Source organism: Hyla sarda, unplaced genomic scaffold (genome assembly GCF_029499605.1).
Source record: "Hyla sarda isolate aHylSar1 unplaced genomic scaffold, aHylSar1.hap1 scaffold_2142, whole genome shotgun sequence".
Classification (NCBI taxonomy): Eukaryota; Metazoa; Chordata; class Amphibia; order Anura; family Hylidae; genus Hyla; species Hyla sarda.
Genome location: NW_026608809.1, coordinates 1 through 27,629, shown reverse-complemented (window position 1 = coordinate 27,629; position 27,629 = coordinate 1). Strand labels below are relative to the sequence as shown.

The 27,629-nt window shown below is 46.1% G+C and overlaps 12 non-coding genes across 12 annotated transcripts; all 12 read left to right on the top strand.

Annotated features, from left to right (window-relative positions):
• The first annotated feature begins 1,309 nt into the window (after positions 1–1,309).
• LOC130319578 (U2 spliceosomal RNA) lies at positions 1,310–1,500 on the top strand. The gene has a single exon (XR_008865735.1). It is a non-coding gene; the product is annotated as a U2 spliceosomal RNA (small nuclear RNA).
• A 2,074-nt stretch (positions 1,501–3,574) lies between these two features.
• Positions 3,575–3,765, top strand: LOC130319572 (U2 spliceosomal RNA). Its single transcript, XR_008865729.1, has one exon. It is a non-coding gene; the product is annotated as a U2 spliceosomal RNA (small nuclear RNA).
• Positions 3,766–5,847: 2,082 nt separating this feature from the next.
• On the top strand, positions 5,848–6,038 carry LOC130319577 (U2 spliceosomal RNA). The gene has a single exon (XR_008865734.1). It is a non-coding gene; the product is annotated as a U2 spliceosomal RNA (small nuclear RNA).
• Positions 6,039–8,142: 2,104 nt separating this feature from the next.
• Positions 8,143–8,333, top strand: LOC130319584 (U2 spliceosomal RNA). Its single transcript, XR_008865740.1, has one exon. It is a non-coding gene; the product is annotated as a U2 spliceosomal RNA (small nuclear RNA).
• A 2,092-nt stretch (positions 8,334–10,425) lies between these two features.
• LOC130319576 (U2 spliceosomal RNA) lies at positions 10,426–10,616 on the top strand. Its single transcript, XR_008865733.1, has one exon. It is a non-coding gene; the product is annotated as a U2 spliceosomal RNA (small nuclear RNA).
• Positions 10,617–12,722: 2,106 nt separating this feature from the next.
• On the top strand, positions 12,723–12,913 carry LOC130319575 (U2 spliceosomal RNA). The gene has a single exon (XR_008865732.1). It is a non-coding gene; the product is annotated as a U2 spliceosomal RNA (small nuclear RNA).
• Positions 12,914–15,024: 2,111 nt separating this feature from the next.
• Positions 15,025–15,215, top strand: LOC130319589 (U2 spliceosomal RNA). The gene has a single exon (XR_008865744.1). It is a non-coding gene; the product is annotated as a U2 spliceosomal RNA (small nuclear RNA).
• A 2,092-nt stretch (positions 15,216–17,307) lies between these two features.
• Positions 17,308–17,498, top strand: LOC130319574 (U2 spliceosomal RNA). The gene has a single exon (XR_008865731.1). It is a non-coding gene; the product is annotated as a U2 spliceosomal RNA (small nuclear RNA).
• A 2,085-nt stretch (positions 17,499–19,583) lies between these two features.
• Positions 19,584–19,774, top strand: LOC130319573 (U2 spliceosomal RNA). Its single transcript, XR_008865730.1, has one exon. It is a non-coding gene; the product is annotated as a U2 spliceosomal RNA (small nuclear RNA).
• Positions 19,775–21,852: 2,078 nt separating this feature from the next.
• On the top strand, positions 21,853–22,043 carry LOC130319595 (U2 spliceosomal RNA). The gene has a single exon (XR_008865748.1). It is a non-coding gene; the product is annotated as a U2 spliceosomal RNA (small nuclear RNA).
• A 2,094-nt stretch (positions 22,044–24,137) lies between these two features.
• Positions 24,138–24,328, top strand: LOC130319593 (U2 spliceosomal RNA). The gene has a single exon (XR_008865747.1). It is a non-coding gene; the product is annotated as a U2 spliceosomal RNA (small nuclear RNA).
• Positions 24,329–26,417: 2,089 nt separating this feature from the next.
• Positions 26,418–26,608, top strand: LOC130319592 (U2 spliceosomal RNA). The gene has a single exon (XR_008865746.1). It is a non-coding gene; the product is annotated as a U2 spliceosomal RNA (small nuclear RNA).
• The last annotated feature ends 1,021 nt before the right edge of the window (positions 26,609–27,629 follow it).

Below are 27,629 nucleotides of genomic sequence, written 5' to 3'. Positions count from 1 at the left end.
CTGGCCTACTTTCAGCCGATGCGACTTGTCTGTCGCTGAACAGTCGCTTTTTATGTATTCAGCACCTATGTATAATGTTGTAAAAATGCTCTAGAAGCTAAAGTCGCAGAAATGTCACACATATTTGGCCTGCAACTTTCTGTGCGACAAATTCAGACAGGAAAAATCAGTATAAATCCTTAGAAAATTATCCCCCAGTGTCTCCATCTGCTGGCGGTATTGAATAAGCATTGCTGCACTGATGGGGTATGCATTAGACGAAAAAAAAGAAGAAAAAGAAGAATAATACGCCCAGAAAAGAGGCGAAAAGGAGAAAAACGTAAAAAAACGTGAAAAAAAAGTAAGAGGAAGAGAAGGGAAAAAAAGGTGGAAATGGGTTTAAAAGTGATTTCGGCGGAGAAATATATATATATATATATATATATATATATATATATGCGCACACACACACATAGATATAAACGTATTCTCCGTTGAGATATTGCAGCCGCTGCTGTGTCCAGGCCCAGGAGCCTTAGCACTGTGCTGTGATGTCACTCAATACCACTGACATCACTAGGTGTAAACAACATCTCTCCTTTGCTGTGTATGTGACTATGGAGCTGTTTGGTGATGTCGTCTATTACGGCCTTCATAGAAGCAACAGGAGATTGTTGCATCCATCTTGAACCCTCAGAACTACAGTGCTATGATGTCACTCACTTCCACAGGCCTTGCAGAGTGTAAACAACAACAACCCAGCTTTGTTGTGTATGTAACCAAAGGGATTTGTGATGTCACCTAGAACCTTCACAGCAGCGACAGCTTTATGAGGAGCATCAGCACTGCTCTGCCTGAGCAGAACCATCACCGCCATAGGTTGTCAAATAACCCGGATTTAACCCACACAGGTAAGTCCAATGGGGTGCAGGCATGTCCTCTATGCTTACAGCTTCCCGTGGGTGTTGGTTTGATACCGTTTGGGGACAGCCAAGGAGGCATCTGCAGGCAACAAAGGTAGGTGTGTGCTTGTGTGTGTGTTTCCTATGCAGATCCTAAGCCCAGTGTCACATGCAAGTAGGAGGAGTAAGAAGGGTTCCTGGCAAATCCGGGTTATGGATTGCATTTAAAAAGGCCCCGTGGGAGTGCAATGGGCCCCTGTCTTGCTGCTTAGCAATAATGGTATGGGTTTAGGTTCTGCTGTGTGTACTGGTGGTTGACTGCCCCCCAGCCCAGAGTGTGCATGGAAAATTGTCTGGCAGCCTCCCTGACAGCAAGCAGTGATAGTGCCCATGAAGGGGACCTTGTTGGGCCCGCCCCTTTCACGGTTATCGCTTCTCGGCCTTTTGGCTAAGATCAAGTGTAGTATCTGTTCTTATCAGTTTAATATCTGATACGTCCCCTATCTGGGGACCATATATTAAATGGATTTTTGAGAACGGGGGCCGATTTCGAAGCTTGCTTCCGTCGCCCTATGCATTGACCCGATATGGCAGTATCTTCGGGTACAGTGCACCACCCCCTTACAGGGTTAAAAAGAAAGATTCCTACTTTCATTGCTACCTGCTTGCTGGCTAGCCAGCTAGCCAGCCCTGTGGGCCTTGCTGCTGCTGCAGCCAAAAAACAAAAGGTGGTGCTGCTGCTGCTTCTGCTGCTTCTGCTTCTGCTTGTGTCTGGCCCCTGTTGGAGCGTCCAGGCACAGGACTTCTGCTGCTGCTGACTAAATGGCCTCCTTAATTGGATCATTTGAGTAGCCAGCACACCTGTGCAGGTAGGGCATGACATGATAGGCAGCTGCCTTGATAGCGGGTGGGTGCTGAATGTTCCTAATTGACAAAATAAGATTAATGCTTATGAAGAAATATAAAATCTCATCCCTTCCCCAATATCGCGCCACACCCCTACCCCTTAATTCCCTGGTTGAACGTGATGGACATATGTCTTTTTTCGACCGTACTAACTATGTAACTATGTAACATAACATGGGGGGGTCTCCTGGCTGTTCACACAGGTGTGTCATTGCTGTACATTGACCATGCATTGCTTCTGTGGTATTGCAAAGGCAAAGACAAATGCTTCCAGCCATCCATTGCACTAATGGATTGGTCATCAGCTGGCTGTCTATGTCCCGCATCAATATAGACCAAAGTACAGAGGGTTAGGCTATGCTATTGTGCACCTACCTGATGCATCAGAAGGTGCGAGGCCCTTGCTAAATTCTGTGCACAGACTTTGAGATCTATGCTTTAGACTGTATCTAAACCTGCTCCAACATGGACTGACATTCTGGCCTACTTTCAGCCGATGCGACTTGTCTGTCGCTGAACAGTCGCTTTTTATGTATTCAGCACCTATGTATAATGTTGTAAAAATGCTCTAGAAGCTAAAGTCGCAGAAATGTCACACATATTTGGCCTGCAACTTTCTGTGCGACAAATTCAGACAGGAAAAATCAGTACAAATCCTTAGAAAATTATCCCCCAGTGTCTCCATCTGCTGGCGGTATTGAATAAGCATTGCTGCACTGATGGGGTATGCATTAGACGAAAAAAAAGAAGAAAAAGAAGAATAATACGCCCAGAAAAGAGGCGAAAAGGAGAAAAACGTAAAAAAACGTGAAAAAAAAGTAAGAGGAAGAGAAGGGAAAAAAAGGTGGAAATGGGTTTAAAAGTGATTTCGGCGGAGAAATATATATATATATATATATATATATATATATATATGCGCACACACACACATAGATATAAACGTATTCTCCGTTGAGATATTGCAGCCGCTGCTGTGTCCAGGCCCAGGAGCCTTAGCACTGTGCTGTGATGTCACTCAATACCACTGACATCACTAGGTGTAAACAACATCTCTCCTTTGCTGTGTATGTGACTATGGAGCTGTTTGGTGATGTCGTCTATTACGGCCTTCATAGAAGCAACAGGAGATTGTTGCATCCATCTTGAACCCTCAGAACTACAGTGCTATGATGTCACTCACTTCCACAGGCCTTGCAGAGTGTAAACAACAACAACCCAGCTTTGTTGTGTATGTAACCAAAGGGATTTGTGATGTCACCTAGAACCTTCACAGCAGCGACAGCTTTATGAGGAGCATCAGCACTGCTCTGCCTGAGCAGAACCATCACCGCCATAGGTTGTCAAATAACCCGGATTTAACCCACACAGGTAAGTCCAATGGGGTGCAGGCATGTCCTCTATGCTTACAGCTTCCCGTGGGTGTTGGTTTGATACCGTTTGGGGACAGCCAAGGAGGCATCTGCAGGCAACAAAGGTAGGTGTGTGCTTGTGTGTGTGTTTCCTATGCAGATCCTAAGCCCAGTGTCACATGCAAGTAGGAGGAGTAAGAAGGGTTCCTGGCAAATCCGGGTTATGGATTGCATTTAAAAAGGCCCCGTGGGAGTGCAATGGGCCCCTGTCTTGCTGCTTAGCAATAATGGTATGGGTTTAGGTTCTGCTGTGTGTACTGGTGGTTGACTGCCCCCCAGCCCAGAGTGTGCATGGAAAATTGTCTGGCAGCCTCCCTGACAGCAAGCAGTGATAGTGCCCATGAAGGGGACCTTGTTGGGCCCGCCCCTTTCACGGTTATCGCTTCTCGGCCTTTTGGCTAAGATCAAGTGTAGTATCTGTTCTTATCAGTTTAATATCTGATACGTCCCCTATCTGGGGACCATATATTAAATGGATTTTTGAGAACGGGGGCCGATTTTGAAGCTTGCTTCCGTCGCCCTATGCATTGACCCGATATGGCAGTATCTTCGGGTACAGTGCACCACCCCCTTACAGGGTTAAAAAGAAAGATTCCTACTTTCATTGCTACCTGCTTGCTGGCTAGCCAGCTAGCCAGCCCTGTGGGCCTTGCTGCTGCTGCAGCCAAAAAACAAAAGGTGGTGCTGCTGCTGCTTCTGCTGCTTCTGCTTCTGCTTGTGTCTGGCCCCTGTTGGAGCGTCCAGGCACAGGACTTCTGCTGCTGCTGACTAAATGGCCTCCTTAATTGGATCATTTGAGTAGCCAGCACACCTGTGCAGGTAGGGCATGACATGATAGGCAGCTGCCTTGATAGCGGGTGGGTGCTGAATGTTCCTAATTGACAAAATAAGATTAATGCTTATGAAGAAATATAAAATCTCATCCCTTCCCCAATATCGCGCCACACCCCTACCCCTTAATTCCCTGGTTGAACGTGATGGACATATGTCTTTTTTCGACCGTACTAACTATGTAACTATGTAACATAACATGGGGGGGTCTCCTGGCTGTTCACACAGGTGTGTCATTGCTGTACATTGACCATGCATTGCTTCTGTGGTATTGCAAAGGCAAAGACAAATGCTTCCAGCCATCCATTGCACTAATGGATTGGTCATCAGCTGGCTGTCTATGTCCCGCATCAATATAGACCAAAGTACAGAGGGTTAGGCTATGCTATTGTGCACCTACCTGATGCATCAGAAGGTGCGAGGCCCTTGCTAAATTCTGTGCACAGACTTTGAGATCTATGCTTTAGACTGTATCTAAACCTGCTCCAACATGGACTGACATTCTGGCCTACTTTCAGCCGATGCGACTTGTCTGTCGCTGAACAGTCGCTTTTTATGTATTCAGCACCTATGTATAATGTTGTAAAAATGCTCTAGAAGCTAAAGTCGCAGAAATGTCACACATATTTGGCCTGCAACTTTCTGTGCGACAAATTCAGACAGGAAAAATCAGTATAAATCCTTAGAAAATTATCCCCCAGTGTCTCCATCTGCTGGCGGTATTGAATAAGCATTGCTGCACTGATGGGGTATGCATTAGACGAAAAAAAAGAAGAAAAAGAAGAATAATACGCCCAGAAAAGAGGCGAAAAGGAGAAAAACGTAAAAAAACGTGAAAAAAAAGTAAGAGGAAGAGAAGGGAAAAAAAGGTGGAAATGGGTTTAAAAGTGATTTCGGCGGAGAAATATATATATATATATATATATATATATATATATATATATATATGCGCACACACACACATAGATATAAACGTATTCTCCGTTGAGATATTGCAGCCGCTGCTGTGTCCAGGCCCAGGAGCCTTAGCACTGTGCTGTGATGTCACTCAATACCACTGACATCACTAGGTGTAAACAACATCTCTCCTTTGCTGTGTATGTGACTATGGAGCTGTTTGGTGATGTCGTCTATTACGGCCTTCATAGAAGCAACAGGAGATTGTTGCATCCATCTTGAACCCTCAGAACTACAGTGCTATGATGTCACTCACTTCCACAGGCCTTGCAGAGTGTAAACAACAACAACCCAGCTTTGTTGTGTATGTAACCAAAGGGATTTGTGATGTCACCTAGAACCTTCACAGCAGCGACAGCTTTATGAGGAGCATCAGCACTGCTCTGCCTGAGCAGAACCATCACCGCCATAGGTTGTCAAATAACCCGGATTTAACCCACACAGGTAAGTCCAATGGGGTGCAGGCATGTCCTCTATGCTTACAGCTTCCCGTGGGTGTTGGTTTGATACCGTTTGGGGACAGCCAAGGAGGCATCTGCAGGCAACAAAGGTAGGTGTGTGCTTGTGTGTGTGTTTCCTATGCAGATCCTAAGCCCAGTGTCACATGCAAGTAGGAGGAGTAAGAAGGGTTCCTGGCAAATCCGGGTTATGGATTGCATTTAAAAAGGCCCCGTGGGAGTGCAATGGGCCCCTGTCTTGCTGCTTAGCAATAATGGTATGGGTTTAGGTTCTGCTGTGTGTACTGGTGGTTGACTGCCCCCCAGCCCAGAGTGTGCATGGAAAATTGTCTGGCAGCCTCCCTGACAGCAAGCAGTGATAGTGCCCATGAAGGGGACCTTGTTGGGCCCGCCCCTTTCACGGTTATCGCTTCTCGGCCTTTTGGCTAAGATCAAGTGTAGTATCTGTTCTTATCAGTTTAATATCTGATACGTCCCCTATCTGGGGACCATATATTAAATGGATTTTTGAGAACGGGGGCCGATTTCGAAGCTTGCTTCCGTCGCCCTATGCATTGACCCGATATGGCAGTATCTTCGGGTACAGTGCACCACCCCCTTACAGGGTTAAAAAGAAAGATTCCTACTTTCATTGCTACCTGCTTGCTGGCTAGCCAGCTAGCCAGCCCTGTGGGCCTTGCTGCTGCTGCTGCAGCCAAAAAACAAAAGGTGGTGCTGCTGCTGCTTCTGCTGCTTCTGCTTCTGCTTGTGTCTGGCCCCTGTTGGAGCGTCCAGGCACAGGACTTCTGCTGCTGCTGACTAAATGGCCTCCTTAATTGGATCATTTGAGTAGCCAGCACACCTGTGCAGGTAGGGCATGACATGATAGGCAGCTGCCTTGATAGCGGGTGGGTGCTGAATGTTCCTAATTGACAAAATAAGATTAATGCTTATGAAGAAATATAAAATCTCATCCCTTCCCCAATATCGCGCCACACCCCTACCCCTTAATTCCCTGGTTGAACGTGATGGACATATGTCTTTTTTCGACCGTACTAACTATGTAACTATGTAACATAACATGGGGGGGGGGGGGGGGGGGGTCTCCTGGCTGTTCACACAGGTGTGTCATTGCTGTACATTGACCATGCATTGCTTCTGTGGTATTGCAAAGGCAAAGACAAATGCTTCCAGCCATCCATTGCACTAATGGATTGGCCATCAGCTGGCTGTCTATGTCCCGCATCAATATAGACCAAAGTACAGAGGGTTAGGCTATGCTATTGTGCACCTACCTGATGCATCAGAAGGTGCGAGGCCCTTGCTAAATTCTGTGCACAGACTTTGAGATCTATGCTTTAGACTGTATCTAAACCTGCTCCAACATGGACTGACATTCTGGCCTACTTTCAGCCGATGCGACTTGTCTGTCGCTGAACAGTCGCTTTTTCTGTATTCAGCACCTATGTATAATGTTGTAAAAATGCTCTAGAAGCTAAAGTCGCAGAAATGTCACACATATTTGGCCTGCAACTTTCTGTGCGACAAATTCAGACAGGAAAAATCAGTATAAATCCTTAGAAAATTATCCCCCAGTGTCTCCATCTGCTGGCGGTATTGAATAAGCATTGCTGCACTGATGGGGTATGCATTAGACGAAAAAAAAGAAGAAAAAGAAGAATAATACGCCCAGAAAAGAGGCGAAAAGGAGAAAAACGTAAAAAAACGTGAAAAAAAAGTAAGAGGAAGAGAAGGGAAAAAAAGGTGGAAATGGGTTTAAAAGTGATTTCGGCGGAGAAATATATATATATATATATATATATATATATATATATATATATATATATATGCGCACACACACACATAGATATAAACGTATTCTCCGTTGAGATATTGCAGCCGCTGCTGTGTCCAGGCCCAGGAGCCTTAGCACTGTGCTGTGATGTCACTCAATACCACTGACATCACTAGGTGTAAACAACATCTCTCCTTTGCTGTGTATGTGACTATGGAGCTGTTTGGTGATGTCGTCTATTACGGCCTTCATAGAAGCAACAGGAGATTGTTGCATCCATCTTGAACCCTCAGAACTACAGTGCTATGATGTCACTCACTTCCACAGGCCTTGCAGAGTGTAAACAACAACAACCCAGCTTTGTTGTGTATGTAACCAAAGGGATTTGTGATGTCACCTAGAACCTTCACAGCAGCGACAGCTTTATGAGGAGCATCAGCACTGCTCTGCCTGAGCAGAACCATCACCGCCATAGGTTGTCAAATAACCCGGATTTAACCCACACAGGTAAGTCCAATGGGGTGCAGGCATGTCCTCTATGCTTACAGCTTCCCGTGGGTGTTGGTTTGATACCGTTTGGGGACAGCCAAGGAGGCATCTGCAGGCAACAAAGGTAGGTGTGTGCTTGTGTGTGTGTTTCCTATGCAGATCCTAAGCCCAGTGTCACATGCAAGTAGGAGGAGTAAGAAGGGTTCCTGGCAAATCCGGGTTATGGATTGCATTTAAAAAGGCCCCGTGGGAGTGCAATGGGCCCCTGTCTTGCTGCTTAGCAATAATGGTATGGGTTTAGGTTCTGCTGTGTGTACTGGTGGTTGACTGCCCCCCAGCCCAGAGTGTGCATGGAAAATTGTCTGGCAGCCTCCCTGACAGCAAGCAGTGATAGTGCCCATGAAGGGGACCTTGTTGGGCCCGCCCCTTTCACGGTTATCGCTTCTCGGCCTTTTGGCTAAGATCAAGTGTAGTATCTGTTCTTATCAGTTTAATATCTGATACGTCCCCTATCTGGGGACCATATATTAAATAGATTTTTGAGAACGGGGGCCGATTTCGAAGCTTGCTTCCGTCGCCCTATGCATTGACCCGATATGGCAGTATCTTCGGGTACAGTGCACCACCCCCTTACAGGGTTAAAAAGAAAGATTCCTACTTTCATTGCTACCTGCTTGCTGGCTAGCCAGCTAGCCAGCCCTGTGGGCCTTGCTGCTGCTGCAGCCAAAAAACAAAAGGTGGTGCTGCTGCTGCTTCTGCTGCTTCTGCTTCTGCTTGTGTCTGGCCCCTGTTGGAGCGTCCAGGCACAGGACTTCTGCTGCTGCTGACTAAATGGCCTCCTTAATTGGATCATTTGAGTAGCCAGCACACCTGTGCAGGTAGGGCATGACATGATAGGCAGCTGCCTTGATAGCGGGTGGGTGCTGAATGTTCCTAATTGACAAAATAAGATTAATGCTTATGAAGAAATATAAAATCTCATCCCTTCCCCAATATCGCGCCACACCCCTACCCCTTAATTCCCTGGTTGAACGTGATGGACATATGTCTTTTTTCGACCGTACTAACTATGTAACTATGTAACATAACATGGGGGGGGGGGGGGGGGGGTCTCCTGGCTGTTCACACAGGTGTGTCATTGCTGTACATTGACCATGCATTGCTTCTGTGGTATTGCAAAGGCAAAGACAAATGCTTCCAGCCATCCATTGCACTAATGGATTGGTCATCAGCTGGCTGTCTATGTCCCGCATCAATATAGACCAAAGTACAGAGGGTTAGGCTATGCTATTGTGCACCTACCTGATGCATCAGAAGGTGCGAGGCCCTTGCTAAATTCTGTGCACAGACTTTGAGATCTATGCTTTAGACTGTATCTAAACCTGCTCCAACATGGACTGACATTCTGGCCTACTTTCAGCCGATGCGACTTGTCTGTCGCTGAACAGTCGCTTTTTCTGTATTCAGCACCTATGTATAATGTTGTAAAAATGCTCTAGAAGCTAAAGTCGCAGAAATGTCACACATATTTGGCCTGCAACTTTCTGTGCGACAAATTCAGACAGGAAAAATCAGTATAAATCCTTAGAAAATTATCCCCCAGTGTCTCCATCTGCTGGCGGTATTGAATAAGCATTGCTGCACTGATGGGGTATGCATTAGACGAAAAAAAAGAAGAAAAAGAAGAATAATACGCCCAGAAAAGAGGCGAAAAGGAGAAAAACGTAAAAAAACGTGAAAAAAAAGTAAGAGGAAGAGAAGGGAAAAAAAGGTGGAAATGGGTTTAAAAGTGATTTCGGCGGAGAAATATATATATATATATATATATATATATATATATATATATATGCGCACACACACACATAGATATAAACGTATTCTCCGTTGAGATATTGCAGCCGCTGCTGTGTCCAGGCCCAGGAGCCTTAGCACTGTGCTGTGATGTCACTCAATACCACTGACATCACTAGGTGTAAACAACATCTCTCCTTTGCTGTGTATGTGACTATGGAGCTGTTTGGTGATGTCGTCTATTACGGCCTTCATAGAAGCAACAGGAGATTGTTGCATCCATCTTGAACCCTCAGAACTACAGTGCTATGATGTCACTCACTTCCACAGGCCTTGCAGAGTGTAAACAACAACAACCCAGCTTTGTTGTGTATGTAACCATAGGGATTTGTGATGTCACCTAGAACCTTCACAGCAGCGACAGCTTTATGAGGAGCATCAGCACTGCTCTGCCTGAGCAGAACCATCACCGCCATAGGTTGTCAAATAACCCGGATTTAACCCACACAGGTAAGTCCAATGGGGTGCAGGCATGTCCTCTATGCTTACAGCTTCCCGTGGGTGTTGGTTTGATACCGTTTGGGGACAGCCAAGGAGGCATCTGCAGGCAACAAAGGTAGGTGTGTGCTTGTGTGTGTGTTTCCTATGCAGATCCTAAGCCCAGTGTCACATGCAAGTAGGAGGAGTAAGAAGGGTTCCTGGCAAATCCGGGTTATGGATTGCATTTAAAAAGGCCCCGTGGGAGTGCAATGGGCCCCTGTCTTGCTGCTTAGCAATAATGGTATGGGTTTAGGTTCTGCTGTGTGTACTGGTGGTTGACTGCCCCCCAGCCCAGAGTGTGCATGGAAAATTGTCTGGCAGCCTCCCTGACAGCAAGCAGTGATAGTGCCCATGAAGGGGACCTTGTTGGGCCCGCCCCTTTCACGGTTATCGCTTCTCGGCCTTTTGGCTAAGATCAAGTGTAGTATCTGTTCTTATCAGTTTAATATCTGATACGTCCCCTATCTGGGGACCATATATTAAATGGATTTTTGAGAACGGGGGCCGATTTCGAAGCTTGCTTCCGTCGCCCTATGCATTGACCCGATATGGCAGTATCTTCGGGTACAGTGCACCACCCCCTTACAGGGTTAAAAAGAAAGATTCCTACTTTCATTGCTACCTGCTTGCTGGCTAGCCAGCTAGCCAGCCCTGTGGGCCTTGCTGCTGCTGCAGCCAAAAAACAAAAGGTGGTGCTGCTGCTGCTTCTGCTGCTTCTGCTTCTGCTTGTGTCTGGCCCCTGTTGGAGCGTCCAGGCACAGGACTTCTGCTGCTGCTGACTAAATGGCCTCCTTAATTGGATCATTTGAGTAGCCAGCACACCTGTGCAGGTAGGGCATGACATGATAGGCAGCTGCCTTGATAGCGGGTGGGTGCTGAATGTTCCTAATTGACAAAATAAGATTAATGCTTATGAAGAAATATAAAATCTCATCCCTTCCCCAATATCGCGCCACACCCCTACCCCTTAATTCCCTGGTTGAACGTGATGGACATATGTCTTTTTTCGACCGTACTAACTATGTAACTATGTAACATAACATGGGGGGGGGGGGGGGGGTCTCCTGGCTGTTCACACAGGTGTGTCATTGCTGTACATTGACCATGCATTGCTTCTGTGGTATTGCAAAGGCAAAGACAAATGCTTCCAGCCATCCATTGCACTAATGGATTGGTCATCAGCTGGCTGTCTATGTCCCGCATCAATATAGACCAAAGTACAGAGGGTTAGGCTATGCTATTGTGCACCTACCTGATGCATCAGAAGGTGCGAGGCCCTTGCTAAATTCTGTGCACAGACTTTGAGATCTATGCTTTAGACTGTATCTAAACCTGCTCCAACATGGACTGACATTCTGGCCTACTTTCAGCCGATGCGACTTGTCTGTCGCTGAACAGTCGCTTTTTATGTATTCAGCACCTATGTATAATGTTGTAAAAATGCTCTAGAAGCTAAAGTCGCAGAAATGTCACACATATTTGGCCTGCAACTTTCTGTGCGACAAATTCAGACAGGAAAAATCAGTATAAATCCTTAGAAAATTATCCCCCAGTGTCTCCATCTGCTGGCGGTATTGAATAAGCATTGCTGCACTGATGGGGTATGCATTAGACGAAAAAAAAGAAGAAAAAGAAGAATAATACGCCCAGAAAAGAGGCGAAAAGGAGAAAAACGTAAAAAAACGTGAAAAAAAAGTAAGAGGAAGAGAAGGGAAAAAAAGGTGGAAATGGGTTTAAAAGTGATTTCGGCGGAGAAATATATATATATATATATATATATGTATATATATATATATATATATATATATATATATGCGCACACACACACATAGATATAAACGTATTCTCCGTTGAGATATTGCAGCCGCTGCTGTGTCCAGGCCCAGGAGCCTTAGCACTGTGCTGTGATGTCACTCAATACCACTGACATCACTAGGTGTAAACAACATCTCTCCTTTGCTGTGTATGTGACTATGGAGCTGTTTGGTGATGTCGTCTATTACGGCCTTCATAGAAGCAACAGGAGATTGTTGCATCCATCTTGAACCCTCAGAACTACAGTGCTATGATGTCACTCACTTCCACAGGCCTTGCAGAGTGTAAACAACAACAACCCAGCTTTGTTGTGTATGTAACCAAAGGGATTTGTGATGTCACCTAGAACCTTCACAGCAGCGACAGCTTTATGAGGAGCATCAGCACTGCTCTGCCTGAGCAGAACCATCACCGCCATAGGTTGTCAAATAACCCGGATTTAACCCACACAGGTAAGTCCAATGGGGTGCAGGCATGTCCTCTATGCTTACAGCTTCCCGTGGGTGTTGGTTTGATACCGTTTGGGGACAGCCAAGGAGGCATCTGCAGGCAACAAAGGTAGGTGTGTGCTTGTGTGTGTGTTTCCTATGCAGATCCTAAGCCCAGTGTCACATGCAAGTAGGAGGAGTAAGAAGGGTTCCTGGCAAATCCGGGTTATGGATTGCATTTAAAAAGGCCCCGTGGGAGTGCAATGGGCCCCTGTCTTGCTGCTTAGCAATAATGGTATGGGTTTAGGTTCTGCTGTGTGTACTGGTGGTTGACTGCCCCCCAGCCCAGAGTGTGCATGGAAAATTGTCTGGCAGCCTCCCTGACAGCAAGCAGTGATAGTGCCCATGAAGGGGACCTTGTTGGGCCCGCCCCTTTCACGGTTATCGCTTCTCGGCCTTTTGGCTAAGATCAAGTGTAGTATCTGTTCTTATCAGTTTAATATCTGATACGTCCCCTATCTGGGGACCATATATTAAATGGATTTTTGAGAACGGGGGCCGATTTCGAAGCTTGCTTCCGTCGCCCTATGCATTGACCCGATATGGCAGTATCTTCGGGTACAGTGCACCACCCCCTTACAGGGTTAAAAAGAAAGATTCCTACTTTCATTGCTACCTGCTTGCTGGCTAGCCAGCTAGCCAGCCCTGTGGGCCTTGCTGCTGCTGCTGCAGCCAAAAAACAAAAGGTGCTGCTGCTGCTGCTTCTGCTGCTTCTGCTTCTGCTTGTGTCTGGCCCCTGTTGGAGCGTCCAGGCACAGGACTTCTGCTGCTGCTGACTAAATGGCCTCCTTAATTGGATCATTTGAGTAGCCAGCACACCTGTGCAGGTAGGGCATGACATGATAGGCAGCTGCCTTGATAGCGGGTGGGTGCTGAATGTTCCTAATTGACAAAATAAGATTAATGCTTATGAAGAAATATAAAATCTCATCCCTTCCCCAATATCGCGCCACACCCCTACCCCTTAATTCCCTGGTTGAACGTGATGGACATATGTCTTTTTTCGACCGTACTAACTATGTAACTATGTAACATAACATGGGGGGGGGGGGGGGGGGGGGTCTCCTGGCTGTTCACACAGGTGTGTCATTGCTGTACATTGACCATGCATTGCTTCTGTGGTATTGCAAAGGCAAAGACAAATGCTTCCAGCCATCCATTGCACTAATGGATTGGTCATCAGCTGGCTGTCTATGTCCCGCATCAATATAGACCAAAGTACAGAGGGTTAGGCTATGCTATTGTGCACCTACCTGATGCATCAGAAGGTGCGAGGCCCTTGCTAAATTCTGTGCACAGACTTTGAGATCTATGCTTTAGACTGTATCTAAACCTGCTCCAACATGGACTGACATTCTGGCCTACTTTCAGCCGATGCGACTTGTCTGTCGCTGAACAGTCGCTTTTTATGTATTCAGCACCTATGTATAATGTTGTAAAAATGCTCTAGAAGCTAAAGTCGCAGAAATGTCACACATATTTGGCCTGCAACTTTCTGTGCGACAAATTCAGACAGGAAAAATCAGTATAAATCCTTAGAAAATTATCCCCCAGTGTCTCCATCTGCTGGCGGTATTGAATAAGCATTGCTGCACTGATGGGGTATGCATTAGACGAAAAAAAAGAAGAAAAAGAAGAATAATACGCCCAGAAAAGAGGCGAAAAGGAGAAAAACGTAAAAAAACGTGAAAAAAAAGTAAGAGGAAGAGAAGGGAAAAAAAGGTGGAAATGGGTTTAAAAGTGATTTCGGCGGAGAAATATATATATATATATATATATATGTATATATATATATATATATATATATATATATGCGCACACACACACATAGATATAAACGTATTCTCCGTTGAGATATTGCAGCCGCTGCTGTGTCCAGGCCCAGGAGCCTTAGCACTGTGCTGTGATGTCACTCAATACCACTGACATCACTAGGTGTAAACAACATCTCTCCTTTGCTGTGTATGTGACTATGGAGCTGTTTGGTGATGTCGTCTATTACGGCCTTCATAGAAGCAACAGGAGATTGTTGCATCCATCTTGAACCCTCAGAACTACAGTGCTATGATGTCACTCACTTCCACAGGCCTTGCAGAGTGTAAACAACAACAACCCAGCTTTGTTGTGTATGTAACCAAAGGGATTTGTGATGTCACCTAGAACCTTCACAGCAGCGACAGCTTTATGAGGAGCATCAGCACTGCTCTGCCTGAGCAGAACCATCACCGCCATAGGTTGTCAAATAACCCGGATTTAACCCACACAGGTAAGTCCAATGGGGTGCAGGCATGTCCTCTATGCTTACAGCTTCCCGTGGGTGTTGGTTTGATACCGTTTGGGGACAGCCAAGGAGGCATCTGCAGGCAACAAAGGTAGGTGTGTGCTTGTGTGTGTGTTTCCTATGCAGATCCTAAGCCCAGTGTCACATGCAAGTAGGAGGAGTAAGAAGGGTTCCTGGCAAATCCGGGTTATGGATTGCATTTAAAAAGGCCCCGTGGGAGTGCAATGGGCCCCTGTCTTGCTGCTTAGCAATAATGGTATGGGTTTAGGTTCTGCTGTGTGTACTGGTGGTTGACTGCCCCCCAGCCCAGAGTGTGCATGGAAAATTGTCTGGCAGCCTCCCTGACAGCAAGCAGTGATAGTGCCCATGAAGGGGACCTTGTTGGGCCCGCCCCTTTCACGGTTATCGCTTCTCGGCCTTTTGGCTAAGATCAAGTGTAGTATCTGTTCTTATCAGTTTAATATCTGATACGTCCCCTATCTGGGGACCATATATTAAATGGATTTTTGAGAACGGGGGCCGATTTCGAAGCTTGCTTCCGTCGCCCTATGCATTGACCCGATATGGCAATATCTTCGGGTACAGTGCACCACCCCCTTACAGGGTTAAAAAGAAAGATTCCTACTTTCATTGCTACCTGCTTGCTGGCTAGCCAGCTAGCCAGCCCTGTGGGCCTTGCTGCTGCTGCTGCAGCCAAAAAACAAAAGGTGCTGCTGCTTCTGCTGCTTCTGCTTCTGCTTGTGTCTGGCCCCTGTTGGAGCGTCCAGGCACAGGACTTCTGCTGCTGCTGACTAAATGGCCTCCTTAATTGGATCATTTGAGTAGCCAGCACACCTGTGCAGGTAGGGCATGACATGATAGGCAGCTGCCTTGATAGCGGGTGGGTGCTGAATGTTCCTAATTGACAAAATAAGATTAATGCTTATGAAGAAATATAAAATCTCATCCCTTCCCCAATATCGCGCCACACCCCTACCCCTTAATTCCCTGGTTGAACGTGATGGACATATGTCTTTTTTCGACCGTACTAACTATGTAACTATGTAACATAACATGGGGGGGGGGGGGGGGGGGGTCTCCTGGCTGTTCACACAGGTGTGTCATTGCTGTACATTGACCATGCATTGCTTCTGTGGTATTGCAAAGGCAAAGACAAATGCTTCCAGCCATCCATTGCACTAATGGATTGGTCATCAGCTGGCTGTCTATGTCCCGCATCAATATAGACCAAAGTACAGAGGGTTAGGCTATGCTATTGTGCACCTACCTGATGCATCAGAAGGTGCGAGGCCCTTGCTAAATTCTGTGCACAGACTTTGAGATCTATGCTTTAGACTGTATCTAAACCTGCTCCAACATGGACTGACATTCTGGCCTACTTTCAGCCGATGCGACTTGTCTGTCGCTGAACAGTCGCTTTTTATGTATTCAGCACCTATGTATAATGTTGTAAAAATGCTCTAGAAGCTAAAGTCGCAGAAATGTCACACATATTTGGCCTGCAACTTTCTGTGCGACAAATTCAGACAGGAAAAATCAGTATAAATCCTTAGAAAATTATCCCCCAGTGTCTCCATCTGCTGGCGGTATTGAATAAGCATTGCTGCACTGATGGGGTATGCATTAGACGAAAAAAAAGAAGAAAAAGAAGAATAATACGCCCAGAAAAGAGGCGAAAAGGAGAAAAACGTAAAAAAACGTGAAAAAAAAGTAAGAGGAAGAGAAGGGAAAAAAAGGTGGAAATGGGTTTAAAAGTGATTTCGGCGGAGAAATATATATATATATATATATATATATATATATATATATATATATGCGCACACACACACATAGATATAAACGTATTCTCCGTTGAGATATTGCAGCCGCTGCTGTGTCCAGGCCCAGGAGCCTTAGCACTGTGCTGTGATGTCACTCAATACCACTGACATCACTAGGTGTAAACAACATCTCTCCTTTGCTGTGTATGTGACTATGGAGCTGTTTGGTGATGTCGTCTATTACGGCCTTCATAGAAGCAACAGGAGATTGTTGCATCCATCTTGAACCCTCAGAACTACAGTGCTATGATGTCACTCACTTCCACAGGCCTTGCAGAGTGTAAACAACAACAACCCAGCTTTGTTGTGTATGTAACCAAAGGGATTTGTGATGTCACCTAGAACCTTCACAGCAGCGACAGCTTTATGAGGAGCATCAGCACTGCTCTGCCTGAGCAGAACCATCACCGCCATAGGTTGTCAAATAACCCGGATTTAACCCACACAGGTAAGTCCAATGGGGTGCAGGCATGTCCTCTATGCTTACAGCTTCCCGTGGGTGTTGGTTTGATACCGTTTGGGGACAGCCAAGGAGGCATCTGCAGGCAACAAAGGTAGGTGTGTGCTTGTGTGTGTGTTTCCTATGCAGATCCTAAGCCCAGTGTCACATGCAAGTAGGAGGAGTAAGAAGGGTTCCTGGCAAATCCGGGTTATGGATTGCATTTAAAAAGGCCCCGTGGGAGTGCAATGGGCCCCTGTCTTGCTGCTTAGCAATAATGGTATGGGTTTAGGTTCTGCTGTGTGTACTGGTGGTTGACTGCCCCCCAGCCCAGAGTGTGCATGGAAAATTGTCTGGCAGCCTCCCTGACAGCAAGCAGTGATAGTGCCCATGAAGGGGACCTTGTTGGGCCCGCCCCTTTCACGGTTATCGCTTCTCGGCCTTTTGGCTAAGATCAAGTGTAGTATCTGTTCTTATCAGTTTAATATCTGATACGTCCCCTATCTGGGGACCATATATTAAATGGATTTTTGAGAACGGGGGCCGATTTCGAAGCTTGCTTCCGTCGCCCTATGCATTGACCCGATATGGCAGTATCTTCGGGTACAGTGCACCACCCCCTTACAGGGTTAAAAAGAAAGATTCCTACTTTCATTGCTACCTGCTTGCTGGCTAGCCAGCTAGCCAGCCCTGTGGGCCTTGCTGCTGCTGCAGCCAAAAAACAAAAGGTGGTGCTGCTGCTGCTTCTGCTGCTTCTGCTTCTGCTTGTGTCTGGCCCCTGTTGGAGCGTCCAGGCACAGGACTTCTGCTGCTGCTGACTAAATGGCCTCCTTAATTGGATCATTTGAGTAGCCAGCACACCTGTGCAGGTAGGGCATGACATGATAGGCAGCTGCCTTGATAGCGGGTGGGTGCTGAATGTTCCTAATTGACAAAATAAGATTAATGCTTATGAAGAAATATAAAATCTCATCCCTTCCCCAATATCGCGCCACACCCCTACCCCTTAATTCCCTGGTTGAACGTGATGGACATATGTCTTTTTTCGACCGTACTAACTATGTAACTATGTAACATAACATGGGGGGGGGGGGTCTCCTGGCTGTTCACACAGGTGTGTCATTGCTGTACATTGACCATGCATTGCTTCTGTGGTATTGCAAAGGCAAAGACAAATGCTTCCAGCCATCCATTGCACTAATGGATTGGTCATCAGCTGGCTGTCTATGTCCCGCATCAATATAGACCAAAGTACAGAGGGTTAGGCTATGCTATTGTGCACCTACCTGATGCATCAGAAGGTGCGAGGCCCTTGCTAAATTCTGTGCACAGACTTTGAGATCTATGCTTTAGACTGTATCTAAACCTGCTCCAACATGGACTGACATTCTGGCCTACTTTCAGCCGATGCGACTTGTCTGTCGCTGAACAGTCGCTTTTTATGTATTCAGCACCTATGTATAATGTTGTAAAAATGCTCTAGAAGCTAAAGTCGCAGAAATGTCACACATATTTGGCCTGCAACTTTCTGTGCGACAAATTCAGACAGGAAAAATCAGTATAAATCCTTAGAAAATTATCCCCCAGTGTCTCCATCTGCTGGCGGTATTGAATAAGCATTGCTGCACTGATGGGGTATGCATTAGACGAAAAAAAAGAAGAAAAAGAAGAATAATACGCCCAGAAAAGAGGCGAAAAGGAGAAAAACGTAAAAAAACGTGAAAAAAAAGTAAGAGGAAGAGAAGGGAAAAAAAGGTGGAAATGGGTTTAAAAGTGATTTCGGCGGAGAAATATATATATATATATATATATATATATATATATATATATATGCGCACACACACACATAGATATAAACGTATTCTCCGTTGAGATATTGCAGCCGCTGCTGTGTCCAGGCCCAGGAGCCTTAGCACTGTGCTGTGATGTCACTCAATACCACTGACATCACTAGGTGTAAACAACATCTCTCCTTTGCTGTGTATGTGACTATGGAGCTGTTTGGTGATGTCGTCTATTACGGCCTTCATAGAAGCAACAGGAGATTGTTGCATCCATCTTGAACCCTCAGAACTACAGTGCTATGATGTCACTCACTTCCACAGGCCTTGCAGAGTGTAAACAACAACAACCCAGCTTTGTTGTGTATGTAACCAAAGGGATTTGTGATGTCACCTAGAACCTTCACAGCAGCGACAGCTTTATGAGGAGCATCAGCACTGCTCTGCCTGAGCAGAACCATCACCGCCATAGGTTGTCAAATAACCCGGATTTAACCCACACAGGTAAGTCCAATGGGGTGCAGGCATGTCCTCTATGCTTACAGCTTCCCGTGGGTGTTGGTTTGATACCGTTTGGGGACAGCCAAGGAGGCATCTGCAGGCAACAAAGGTAGGTGTGTGCTTGTGTGTGTGTTTCCTATGCAGATCCTAAGCCCAGTGTCACATGCAAGTAGGAGGAGTAAGAAGGGTTCCTGGCAAATCCGGGTTATGGATTGCATTTAAAAAGGCCCCGTGGGAGTGCAATGGGCCCCTGTCTTGCTGCTTAGCAATAATGGTATGGGTTTAGGTTCTGCTGTGTGTACTGGTGGTTGACTGCCCCCCAGCCCAGAGTGTGCATGGAAAATTGTCTGGCAGCCTCCCTGACAGCAAGCAGTGATAGTGCCCATGAAGGGGACCTTGTTGGGCCCGCCCCTTTCACGGTTATCGCTTCTCGGCCTTTTGGCTAAGATCAAGTGTAGTATCTGTTCTTATCAGTTTAATATCTGATACGTCCCCTATCTGGGGACCATATATTAAATGGATTTTTGAGAACGGGGGCCGATTTCGAAGCTTGCTTCCGTCGCCCTATGCATTGACCCGATATGGCAGTATCTTCGGGTACAGTGCACCACCCCCTTACAGGGTTAAAAAGAAAGATTCCTACTTTCATTGCTACCTGCTTGCTGGCTAGCCAGCTAGCCAGCCCTGTGGGCCTTGCTGCTGCTGCAGCCAAAAAACAAAAGGTGGTGCTGCTGCTGCTTCTGCTTCTGCTTGTGTCTGGCCCCTGTTGGAGCGTCCAGGCACAGGACTTCTGCTGCTGCTGACTAAATGGCCTCCTTAATTGGATCATTTGAGTAGCCAGCACACCTGTGCAGGTAGGGCATGACATGATAGGCAGCTGCCTTGATAGCGGGTGGGTGCTGAATGTTCCTAATTGACAAAATAAGATTAATGCTTATGAAGAAATATAAAATCTCATCCCTTCCCCAATATTGCGCCACACCCCTACCCCTTAATTCCCTGGTTGAACGTGATGGACATATGTCTTTTTTCGACCGTACTAACTATGTAACATAACATGGGGGGGGGGGTCTCCTGGCTGTTCACACAGGTGTGTCATTGCTGTACATTGACCATGCATTGCTTCTGTGGTATTGCAAAGGCAAAGACAAATGCTTCCAGCCATCCATTGCACTAATGGATTGGTCATCAGCTGGCTGTCTATGTCCCGCATCAATATAGACCAAAGTACAGAGGGTTAGGCTATGCTATTGTGCACCTACCTGATGCATCAGAAGGTGCGAGGCCCTTGCTAAATTCTGTGCACAGACTTTGAGATCTATGCTTTAGACTGTATCTAAACCTGCTCCAACATGGACTGACATTCTGGCCTACTTTCAGCCGATGCGACTTGTCTGTCGCTGAACAGTCGCTTTTTATGTATTCAGCACCTATGTATAATGTTGTAAAAATGCTCTAGAAGCTAAAGTCGCAGAAATGTCACACATATTTGGCCTGCAACTTTCTGTGCGACAAATTCAGACAGGAAAAATCAGTATAAATCCTTAGAAAATTATCCCCCAGTGTCTCCATCTGCTGGCGGTATTGAATAAGCATTGCTGCACTGATGGGGTATGCATTAGACGAAAAAAAAGAAGAAAAAGAAGAATAATACGCCCAGAAAAGAGGCGAAAAGGAGAAAAACGTAAAAAAACGTGAAAAAAAAGTAAGAGGAAGAGAAGGGAAAAAAAGGTGGAAATGGGTTTAAAAGTGATTTCGGCGGAGAAATATATATATATATATATATATATATATATATATATATTATATATATATATGTGCGCACACACACACATAGATATAAACGTATTCTCCGTTGAGATATTGCAGCCGCTGCTGTGTCCAGGCCCAGGAGCCTTAGCACTGTGCTGTGATGTCACTCAATACCACTGACATCACTAGGTGTAAACAACATCTCTCCTTTGCTGTGTATGTGACTATGGAGCTGTTTGGTGATGTCGTCTATTACGGCCTTCATAGAAGCAACAGGAGATTGTTGCATCCATCTTGAACCCTCAGAACTACAGTGCTATGATGTCACTCACTTCCACAGGCCTTGCAGAGTGTAAACAACAACAACCCAGCTTTGTTGTGTATGTAACCAAAGGGATTTGTGATGTCACCTAGAACCTTCACAGCAGCGACAGCTTTATGAGGAGCATCAGCACTGCTCTGCCTGAGCAGAACCATCACCGCCATAGGTTGTCAAATAACCCGGATTTAACCCACACAGGTAAGTCCAATGGGGTGCAGGCATGTCCTCTATGCTTACAGCTTCCCGTGGGTGTTGGTTTGATACCGTTTGGGGACAGCCAAGGAGGCATCTGCAGGCAACAAAGGTAGGTGTGTGCTTGTGTGTGTGTTTCCTATGCAGATCCTAAGCCCAGTGTCACATGCAAGTAGGAGGAGTAAGAAGGGTTCCTGGCAAATCCGGGTTATGGATTGCATTTAAAAAGGCCCCGTGGGAGTGCAATGGGCCCCTGTCTTGCTGCTTAGCAATAATGGTATGGGTTTAGGTTCTGCTGTGTGTACTGGTGGTTGACTGCCCCCCAGCCCAGAGTGTGCATGGAAAATTGTCTGGCAGCCTCCCTGACAGCAAGCAGTGATAGTGCCCATGAAGGGGACCTTGTTGGGCCCGCCCCTTTCACGGTTATCGCTTCTCGGCCTTTTGGCTAAGATCAAGTGTAGTATCTGTTCTTATCAGTTTAATATCTGATACGTCCCCTATCTGGGGACCATATATTAAATGGATTTTTGAGAACGGGGGCCGATTTCGAAGCTTGCTTCCGTCGCCCTATGCATTGACCCGATATGGCAGTATCTTCGGGTACAGTGCACCACCCCCTTACAGGGTTAAAAAGAAAGATTCCTACTTTCATTGCTACCTGCTTGCTGGCTAGCCAGCTAGCCAGCCCTGTGGGCCTTGCTGCTGCTGCAGCCAAAAAACAAAAGGTGGTGCTGCTGCTGCTTCTGCTGCTTCTGCTTCTGCTTGTGTCTGGCCCCTGTTGGAGCGTCCAGGCACAGGACTTCTGCTGCTGCTGACTAAATGGCCTCCTTAATTGGATCATTTGAGTAGCCAGCACACCTGTGCAGGTAGGGCATGACATGATAGGCAGCTGCCTTGATAGCGGGTGGGTGCTGAATGTTCCTAATTGACAAAATAAGATTAATGCTTATGAAGAAATATAAAATCTCATCCCTTCCCCAATATCGCGCCACACCCCTACCCCTTAATTCCCTGGTTGAACGTGATGGACATATGTCTTTTTTCGACCGTACTAACTATGTAACTATGTAACATAACATGGGGGGGGGTCTCCTGGCTGTTCACACAGGTGTGTCATTGCTGTACATTGACCATGCATTGCTTCTGTGGTATTGCAAAGGCAAAGACAAATGCTTCCAGCCATCCATTGCACTAATGGATTGGTCATCAGCTGGCTGTCTATGTCCCGCATCAATATAGACCAAAGTACAGAGGGTTAGGCTATGCTATTGTGCACCTACCTGATGCATCAGAAGGTGCGAGGCCCTTGCTAAATTCTGTGCACAGACTTTGAGATCTATGCTTTAGACTGTATCTAAACCTGCTCCAACATGGACTGACATTCTGGCCTACTTTCAGCCGATGCGACTTGTCTGTCGCTGAACAGTCGCTTTTTATGTATTCAGCACCTATGTATAATGTTGTAAAAATGCTCTAGAAGCTAAAGTCGCAGAAATGTCACACATATTTGGCCTGCAACTTTCTGTGCGACAAATTCAGACAGGAAAAATCAGTATAAATCCTTAGAAAATTATCCCCCAGTGTCTCCATCTGCTGGCGGTATTGAATAAGCATTGCTGCACTGATGGGGTATGCATTAGACGAAAAAAAAGAAGAAAAAGAAGAATAATACGCCCAGAAAAGAGGCGAAAAGGAGAAAAACGTAAAAAAACGTGAAAAAAAAGTAAGAGGAAGAGAAGGGAAAAAAAGGTGGAAATGGGTTTAAAAGTGATTTCGGCTGAGAAATATATATATATATATATATATATATATATATATATATATATATATATATATATGCGCACACACACACATAGATATAAACGTATTCTCCGTTGAGATATTGCAGCCGCTGCTGTGTCCAGGCCCAGGAGCCTTAGCACTGTGCTGTGATGTCACTCAATACCACTGACATCACTAGGTGTAAACAACATCTCTCCTTTGCTGTGTATGTGACTATGGAGCTGTTTGGTGATGTCGTCTATTACGGCCTTCATAGAAGCAACAGGAGATTGTTGCATCCATCTTGAACCCTCAGAACTACAGTGCTATGATGTCACTCACTTCCACAGGCCTTGCAGAGTGTAAACAACAACAACCCAGCTTTGTTGTGTATGTAACCAAAGGGATTTGTGATGTCACCTAGAACCTTCACAGCAGCGACAGCTTTATGAGGAGCATCAGCACTGCTCTGCCTGAGCAGAACCATCACCGCCATAGGTTGTCAAATAACCCGGATTTAACCCACACAGGTAAGTCCAATGGGGTGCAGGCATGTCCTCTATGCTTACAGCTTCCCGTGGGTGTTGGTTTGATACCGTTTGGGGACAGCCAAGGAGGCATCTGCAGGCAACAAAGGTAGGTGTGTGCTTGTGTGTGTGTTTCCTATGCAGATCCTAAGCCCAGTGTCACATGCAAGTAGGAGGAGTAAGAAGGGTTCCTGGCAAATCCGGGTTATGGATTGCATTTAAAAAGGCCCCGTGGGAGTGCAATGGGCCCCTGTCTTGCTGCTTAGCAATAATGGTATGGGTTTAGGTTCTGCTGTGTGTACTGGTGGTTGACTGCCCCCCAGCCCAGAGTGTGCATGGAAAATTGTCTGGCAGCCTCCCTGACAGCAAGCAGTGATAGTGCCCATGAAGGGGACCTTGTTGGGCCCGCCCCTTTCACGGTTATCGCTTCTCGGCCTTTTGGCTAAGATCAAGTGTAGTATCTGTTCTTATCAGTTTAATATCTGATACGTCCCCTATCTGGGGACCATATATTAAATGGATTTTTGAGAACGGGGGCCGATTTCGAAGCTTGCTTCCGTCGCCCTATGCATTGACCCGATATGGCAGTATCTTCGGGTACAGTGCACCACCCCCTTACAGGGTTAAAAAGAAAGATTCCTACTTTCATTGCTACCTGCTTGCTGGCTAGCCAGCTAGCCAGCCCTGTGGGCCTTGCTGCTGCTGCAGCCAAAAAACAAAAGGTGGTGCTGCTGCTGCTTCTGCTTCTGCTTGTGTCTGGCCCCTGTTGGAGCGTCCAGGCACAGGACTTCTGCTGCTGCTGACTAAATGGCCTCCTTAATTGGATCATTTGAGTAGCCAGCACACCTGTGCAGGTAGGGCATGACATGATAGGCAGCTGCCTTGATAGCGGGTGGGTGCTGAATGTTCCTAATTGACAAAATAAGATTAATGCTTATGAAGAAATATAAAATCTCATCCCTTCCCCAATATCGCGCCACACCCCTACCCCTTAATTCCCTGGTTGAACGTGATGGACATATGTCTTTTTTCGACCGTACTAACTATGTAACTATGTAACATAACATGGGGGGGGGGGGGGGGGGGGGTCTCCTGGCTGTTCACACAGGTGTGTCATTGCTGTACATTGACCATGCATTGCTTCTGTGGTATTGCAAAGGCAAAGACAAATGCTTCCAGCCATCCATTGCACTAATGGATTGGTCATCAGCTGGCTGTCTATGTCCCGCATCAATATAGACCAAAGTACAGAGGGTTAGGCTATGCTATTGTGCACCTACCTGATGCATCAGAAGGTGCGAGGCCCTTGCTAAATTCTGTGCACAGACTTTGAGATCTATGCTTTAGACTGTATCTAAACCTGCTCCAACATGGACTGACATTCTGGCCTACTTTCAGCCGATGCGACTTGTCTGTCGCTGAACAGTCGCTTTTTATGTATTCAGCACCTATGTATAATGTTGTAAAAATGCTCTAGAAGCTAAAGTCGCAGAAATGTCACACATATTTGGCCTGCAACTTTCTGTGCGACAAATTCAGACAGGAAAAATCAGTATAAATCCTTAGAAAATTATCCCCCAGTGTCTCCATCTGCTGGCGGTATTGAATAAGCATTGCTGCACTGATGGGGTATGCATTAGACGAAAAAAAAGAAGAAAAAGAAGAATAATACGCCCAGAAAAGAGGCGAAAAGGAGAAAAACGTAAAAAAACGTGAAAAAAAAGTAAGAGGAAGAGAAGGGAAAAAAAGGTGGAAATGGGTTTAAAAGTGATTTCGGCGGAGAAATATATATATATATATATATATATATATATATATATATATATATATGCGCACACACACACATAGATATAAACGTATTCTCCGTTGAGATATTGCAGCCGCTGCTGTGTCCAGGCCCAGGAGCCTTAGCACTGTGCTGTGATGTCACTCAATACCACTGACATCACTAGGTGTAAACAACATCTCTCCTTTGCTGTGTATGTGACTATGGAGCTGTTTGGTGATGTCGTCTATTACGGCCTTCATAGAAGCAACAGGAGATTGTTGCATCCATCTTGAACCCTCAGAACTACAGTGCTATGATGTCACTCACTTCCACAGGCCTTGCAGAGTGTAAACAACAACAACCCAGCTTTGTTGTGTATGTAACCAAAGGGATTTGTGATGTCACCTAGAACCTTCACAGCAGCGACAGCTTTATGAGGAGCATCAGCACTGCTCTGCCTGAGCAGAACCATCACCGCCATAGGTTGTCAAATAACCCGGATTTAACCCACACAGGTAAGTCCAATGGGGTGCAGGCATGTCCTCTATGCTTACAGCTTCCCGTGGGTGTTGGTTTGATACCGTTTGGGGACAGCCAAGGAGGCATCTGCAGGCAACAAAGGTAGGTGTGTGCTTGTATGTGTGTTTCCTATGCAGATCCTAAGCCCAGTGTCACATGCAAGTAGGAGGAGTAAGAAGGGTTCCTGGCAAATCCGGGTTATGGATTGCATTTAAAAAGGCCCCGTGGGAGTGCAATGGGCCCCTGTCTTGCTGCTTAGCAATAATGGTATGGGTTTAGGTTCTGCTGTGTGTACTGGTGGTTGACTGCCCCCCAGCCCAGAGTGTGCATGGAAAATTGTCTGGCAGCCTCCCTGACAGCAAGCAGTGATAGTGCCCATGAAGGGGACCTTGTTGGGCCCGCCCCTTTCACGGTTATCGCTTCTCGGCCTTTTGGCTAAGATCAAGTGTAGTATCTGTTCTTATCAGTTTAATATCTGATACGTCCCCTATCTGGGGACCATATATTAAATGGATTTTTGAGAACGGGGGCCGATTTCGAAGCTTGCTTCCGTCGCCCTATGCATTGACCCGATATGGCAGTATCTTCGGGTACAGTGCACCACCCCCTTACAGGGTTAAAAAGAAAGATTCCTACTTTCATTGCTACCTGCTTGCTGGCTAGCCAGCTAGCCAGCCCTGTGGGCCTTGCTGCTGCTGCAGCCAAAAAACAAAAGGTGGTGCTGCTGCTGCTGCTTCTGCTGCTTCTGCTTCTGCTTGTGTCTGGCCCCTGTTGGAGCGTCCAGGCACAGGACTTCTGCTGCTGCTGACTAAATGGCCTCCTTAATTGGATCATTTGAGTAGCCAGCACACCTGTGCAGGTAGGGCATGACATGATAGGCAGCTGCCTTGATAGCGGGTGGGTGCTGAATGTTCCTAATTGACAAAATAAGATTAATGCTTATGAAGAAATATAAAATCTCATCCCTTCCCCAATATCGCGCCACACCCCTACCCCTTAATTCCCTGGTTGAACGTGATGGACATATGTCTTTTTTCGACCGTACTAACTATGTAACTATGTAACATAACATGGGGGGGGGGGGGGGTCTCCTGGCTGTTCACACAGGTGTGTCATTGCTGTACATTGACCATGCATTGCTTCTGTGGTATTGCAAAGGCAAAGACAAATGCTTCCAGCCATCCATTGCACTAATGGATTGGTCATCAGCTGGCTGTCTATGTCCCGCATCAATATAGACCAAAGTACAGAGGGTTAGGCTATGCTATTGTGCACCTACCTGATGCATCAGAAGGTGCGAGGCCCTTGCTAAATTCTGTGCACAGACTTTGAGATCTATGCTTTAGACTGTATCTAAACCTGCTCCAACATGGACTGACATTCTGGCCTACTTTCAGCCGATGCGACTTGTCTGTCGCTGAACAGTCGCTTTTTATGTATTCAGCACCTATGTATAATGTTGTAAAAATGCTCTAGAAGCTAAAGTCGCAGAAATGTCACACATATTTGGCCTGCAACTTTCTGTGCGACAAATTCAGACAGGAAAAATCAGTATAAATCCTTAGAAAATTATCCCCCAGTGTCTCCATCTGCTGGCGGTATTGAATAAGCATTGCTGCACTGATGG